The 6,035-nt window shown below is 32.1% G+C and overlaps 1 protein-coding gene across 11 annotated transcripts in view; it reads right to left on the bottom strand.

Moving 5' to 3' along the window:
• Positions 1-1,339: 1,339 nt before the first annotated feature.
• Positions 1,340-6,035, bottom strand: part of Rbm26 (RNA binding motif protein 26) — a 70,046-nt gene continuing 65,350 nt past the window's right edge. For 10 of the 11 annotated variants that reach the window (XM_048341188.1, XM_048341189.1, XM_048341191.1 and 7 more), the window contains one exon: positions 1,340-4,126. The gene's annotated coding sequence lies outside the window, so the exon portion shown is untranslated. The remainder of the gene's footprint in view (positions 4,127-6,035) is intronic. The other variant, XM_048341190.1, reaches the window with a different exon arrangement.

Below are 6,035 nucleotides of genomic sequence, written 5' to 3'. Positions count from 1 at the left end.
ACTGTGAGGTCCTTTGTTCAAGCCTTATTACCCACGGCCAAACTTGTCCCAAGTAAAAAAAATAGTATATCTAACTTACAATGTCTACCAATCCTTTATAGATAAGCTTCATTGCTTTAAAATGATATGTAAATGCATGAGACTTAAAGGACTAAAATGAACCATTTCATTCTTTGTGGAGAAACTCTTGTGAAAGGCTTGGCAACACCAGCAAAGGATTGGCATTATATGTGTACACACACACACACGTTTAAGTATATGTAACTTAAGTTTCACAAAACTGTGTCATTATTTTGAGATGAGAATGTATGTCTAAATAGAATCTGTGACAGGCAGAAAACATGTCACCAACCTTTATAACCTATGTGACAGGTGAATTTGTAATAAAACACTGAATATATAACACTTGGCATTCAACAATATTGTTAAATGAACACGTTAAATGTTGGAAAAGTAGATCAAATCAGATCAAGATGATAGAAATAAAAATTGTGAAACTTCATTGAATTAAACACTGTGAACTGAATGAGCATTGTATATGTATCTTCACTTTTTAAGTTGTGGGACTTGAACTCTGGGCCTGGGGCCTGTCCCTGAGTGCTTCACCTCAAGATTAGCACTCTACCACATGAGCCACATCTCCGGTTTTCTGGTGGTTAATTGGAGACAAGAGTCTCATGGACTTTACTGCCAGGCTGACTTTGAAGATTGATCCTCATATGCTAGCCTCCTGAGTAGCTAGGATTATGGGCATAAGCCACCATACCCTGGCTGTACCTTCACTTTAAAATCTATGTCAGTCCTTTGATATCACGACAGTATTTTTACACTTATCATTCACAATAGGGAAAGCTCTGGGATCATCAAATGGAATGAAGAGCTAACTAGAACAGTAAAAACACAGGAACCAGGGGGAAAAGGTGAAATGGTTTGTACTTGAATGGCTGGAGTCCTTAGGCAAGTAACATACTAGAGCCAAAATTAACATAAAGCAACCTAAGTGAGAATGGAAGTGAAAGAAGAGAAATGTGGTGTCACTTCATATAAACAATCTTCAGAATTCTCAACTGAATATTGTCTGATGAATGCAAAAATTTCTTCCTAAGTTATATTTATTGATGCAAGATGTAGAACAATTTTAAACATTAACAACTGTTTTTAGTAAGACTATTTTATTTTAAAATTTTCAAAATATAAAAATAATAAATATTATGGAGATTTAACAAAAGAAACATAATTCAACTATAAATAAAAATGTTGACAACCCACATAAACATGTTATTATATACATTCTAAGCAGACAAGAGTAGTTTTCTAGTTCAAGTTTTGCTTTTTTCAGTTCAAGTTTTATTGTCACTTTAAAAAATAAACAGAAAAGCTGCTACAGCTTAACCAATTACTTGCGCTCCACTAAAAGAGCAGGGAATTTTCTTTCCCCATGCCAACACACATTCATGAAATGGGATACTTATGGGCACAGGTATTAAATACTGGAACAATCCAGTCTTCAGACAAGAAAAGACTCCTTTGGTGTTCTTAGATTTCTAACAGTCCACAATAACTGAGCTAAAATAAACCATGTATTAAAAGAAATCTTGGGCCAGACCATTTGTTCAGAAGTAGTACTACACTCAAAACAGGATTTTGAACATCTATGAAGGCTTTGCTGATTCTTAGTGACTGATAAGGTGCTAGAATTTGGAGATTAAAAATAACTGCATGTTAATGTAAAACTTGCATAATGCTTTTATCACAGCTTTTTATAACTCGTATGTTTTCGCTATTTAAGAAACATTCTAATTTTGTTGAAATGGGAACTTAAAGAACAGAAAATTTATGTATTTTAGGAGTAGGAAAGTTTTCCATTTGAAATAAAAACAGCCATGCCAAATGTATCATTAAAAAAATTCTACTCAAATTAATAACCTTTCTTGTACCAAAATTTTTTTTTTCCTTTGGGGGGGGCAACTGGGCACAAATAAGTGCACAATCATTATGTATTAATTCCTTAATGTATTAAGATGTTCCTAATGGCTGGGCTCTTAATCTGCTTCCCTACAGACCACTTTCATAATTACATTGCTAGATAGAATAAATCACAAGCAATCATAGATTAAAGCCTAGCAAAAACCAGACAACAGATTCAAAATTTAGACTGAAAGTTTCTGTAGCACCAATGACGTTTTCCTAAGACACTGAGGGGGTCTATATCACTTTAAAGTATTATCTCATAAACAAGACCAAAAAATATTCAATTGATCTGTATTTTGAGCATAAATATTTATAAACTCTTTGAAAAAACAAATATAGCATGACTAGTGTGGCTAATAGTGTAAAATCTAAGTATTGAAAAATATAAAGATATATAAAAGGTTTCCAGAATGTAATCATGCAGAAGTAAACTGCTTCGTTCAGTTACACAATAGCGACTCTGTACAGTTATCTATACATAGCTCCATGAGAATCTTATTCAAGAAATTTTTTAAAAATGAGAACCTTATCAATATATGAGGACTTAAACATATACTTGACCAACCGGATCTCATAGCAATTTTCAAAACACAATGACCTTAATGCGAATCAAATCACTGAAAGTTGTTCAATGGCATCTCAATCTATTTCATCTTTTTAATTTAAAAGCATTGGGGAAAAGATGACAAAGTAAAGTTGAAGGTTACAGTACGTGGTCCACATCCCTTAACTCATCGAAAGTGTTACCAGCCAGTACAGTCTCTTCTAACAATGTCCTTTGGGCTGTTAATACTAGCAGCTGAAACACTACAGGACGGGTAAAGAATCCTTGAAAAATTAAAAAATACCAAACACATCTGGGAAAATATTTATGAACTCTATACATCTCTGTTAAGTCTACAAATGTGAATTTAAAAAAACACCTAATTAAAAAAATAACACCTTGTAGGCTACTAAGTGATATATTAAATGACTTTCTAAAATGCATACTTTTTCTTTAACCAATGTGGATCAAATAGATAATTACATTATAACTGGTAGAATCATCCCATTCTTACTATTCATGAAAACAATCACAATGCATACTCAAGGGAAAAAGTGTTCGCAGAATAGTTTGGCAGAGAAAAAAAGCATGGCTGGATTGAACTTTAAAAAGTCAACAGATTAAATGTACTTTGTTCTTTTCTAATAAGGAATCGATACCAATTATAACTTCCAACTTAAGAATTTATGATACTCAGGAATTTTGTGAAAATCTTTCATGATGCCCTTTTTAAAAATGATACTGTAAATGATCAATATTTAGTTGTATACTTTATAATCCTAAATAATTACTGCTTATCATTTGTATGTACTTTTAAAATCACGACTCTTTACAATGTTAGACATGTAGGACTATTTCCCGTTGCTTTTACAATTGCCTTTGATGTCTTGATTACAAGTGAAAATAAGCATGAAAAAACTGTAAATTATACATTTAATTATATTTTCAGTATCAACAATCCCCAGATCATTTTTATTACTTGAAAAGAAAATGAATTCTCCTGTTGGTTTTGGACAGCTAAAAATACTTTTGAAAATTATTTGGGTCACTATCCTTAGCAATGACATCAATTAATTTAAGAAATAGTGCTTTAAAGGGATTTTCACCATCGGTTGTTTAAAATTATTTTAAGCAACTATCCTAATCCAAGAAATACATTCTAAAACCAAGAAAATAAATAAACCAAATTTAGGTTTGACATTTTAATTCATTTTCTTCATTCTAAATTGTTCACAGTAATAAACACACTATCATGGCTATACAGATTTCCCAGACACAATTCTTAGTTTGGCTAAGACTAACATATCTCATATTAGGAAACCAAGAAGCCTTATTCCTTCTTTTAAGGTGTTTAAAAAATAAAAGGCTATAGAGGGAAGAAAACATTTATGATCACACATTCAGAGCACACATTCAGATATACTTCTGGACTCAGATGTATTCTCAGACAACTGTAAAGATAGAATGCTAATTACAGTACATGTAAACATCTATTCAAATTGGTGACGAGCAAACAAAATGATAGAATGTTATTAACAGTCGTCTCCATATAGGACTGGTCTTGCTCTTGTAGTCACAAAGCTAAATTCAGGCAAAGATGATTTCTCTCTGCTGAAAAAAGAGAACACTATTAAAAAAAAAAACAAACTTTGAAAATAGCAAATAAATCTAATAATTGAATCACACCATTAACTGACCTTAAATTTTTCTAAACATTAAAAAAAAACTACAAGAATAATCAAAAGCAAAGGTAGACAAATTACACAATGATCAGTTTGGGGATAAAGGAATTTTAACAAAATCTCCCTGTTGTGCTTCCTTAAAACATTAAGCTACAAAAGTCACAGTATGGCAACATGACTATGACTGAAATTTTTCATTAAGAAATCTAGTAGCTAGATAGTATATTTTCATGTTATTGTACATAAGCAAAGAAATTTTAAGAAATTATGATTAAACTAAGATGCCATAAAGAAAAACAAATGCAAAAAGGATGATCTTAAAAGTTTCCCAAAGAGCCAGGTGTCACTGGCTCACACCTATAATCCTACCTCCTCAGGAGTCTGAAATCTGAGGATGGCAGTTCAAAGCCAGCATGGTCAGGAAATCCATGAGATTCTTATCTCCAATTAACCACCAAAAGGCTGGAAATGGCACTGTGGCTCCAAGTAGTAGAGTGCTAGCCTTTAGCACAAAAGCTCAGGGACAGTGCCCAAGCCCAGGACAGGCACAAAAACAAAACAAGTTTTCCAGAGACTTCAAAGTAACTGCAGAATACCTAATTCCCTTAACTTTATATTCTGATATTATTCTTGAATCATCCTTTATAAACTAGGCACTAGGACCATCTCTATCTATCTATCTATCTATCTATCTATCTATCTCAGAATAAGACCGTGCCTGGTATTAAAGGAAGACAGATGAACATATATGTTAAAAAAAAAAAAAAAACAGGCGTTAGAAGTGAGAATAAAAATTTAAGACAAAATAGGGAAATTTTTTAAAAGTCTTTTCCGTTATATTAGGTAAGGAGCGCAAAATACAAATTGCCAAAAAGTTGGTAAAAAGTTGTTTTTCTACTAAGCAAGTATGATGTTTTTCCTTAGAAATGACAGACAATGGCAGTCATACTCATGAAGACTTCTCTTTTTTCCCTCAGGAGTCTTAGGTAGCTGTTTAGAAGATTACTTGTTTCATATCAAGCACAACTGCTTGTATACGCACCTTAGGGCAATAAGATCCTGCTAGGTGGAAAAGGAAAATTCACTTTTTGCCTTACAGATAGTTTGTAAAGGTGATTTAGTTTTACATTAAATTTTCATTTTTAGCTTGTAGGATTTTAGAAGGAGAAATGTGTGGAGAGGAAGACTCAAAATAAGCTTTGTAATGTCGACATTCATGACAGGATACTTTAAAAGGCTAATAGACTTTTTATAAGGCTTTTGTGAGGCAATCTCACAAATATTTCCAGAAATTCCATAAAGGTTAAAACTAGTTTTCTACAACTAGTCTACGTTATATGTAAGGGGACAAGGAAAATATACTGATAAAACTTGTAAAACTTCTGATTTTAACAAACCAAATAAGCAACTGTTTTTACTTTCTTTTTGAGCCCCTATATCCAATGGTTAGTGTTCGAACTAAGAAATATAAAAGTCCCACAAAATAGTTCTATCAACAAGATATAGTTGTCACTTGAGCTCAGACATACTTGTTCCAAGTAATCAGCTAAAGCAGTTAAGTCTTGTCTTCACATAACACTTGATCAGATTATAATAAAACAAAAGCTATTGAAGTCTTCTATCCCTGCAACATTTTCATTTAAATGCTTGGGCATTAAATAGTTAACTTTTTAAAATATTACAATTATATAAATAACATTTAACAACATTGCTTAGACATAAAATGTTAAAATATGTAAAATGACAACATAACCATCCCTTGAGGTAATCCTAATCAATCTCTTAACCAATAATATATCATTCTCCTCAAATTTTGTGGTTTCCTACACTAACCTTTA

Source organism: Perognathus longimembris, chromosome 3, assembly GCF_023159225.1.
Source record: "Perognathus longimembris pacificus isolate PPM17 chromosome 3, ASM2315922v1, whole genome shotgun sequence".
Taxonomy (NCBI): domain Eukaryota; kingdom Metazoa; phylum Chordata; class Mammalia; order Rodentia; family Heteromyidae; genus Perognathus; species Perognathus longimembris.
Note: the sequence above shows the minus strand (reverse complement) of the source record. Positions and strands in the feature narration are given on the sequence as shown.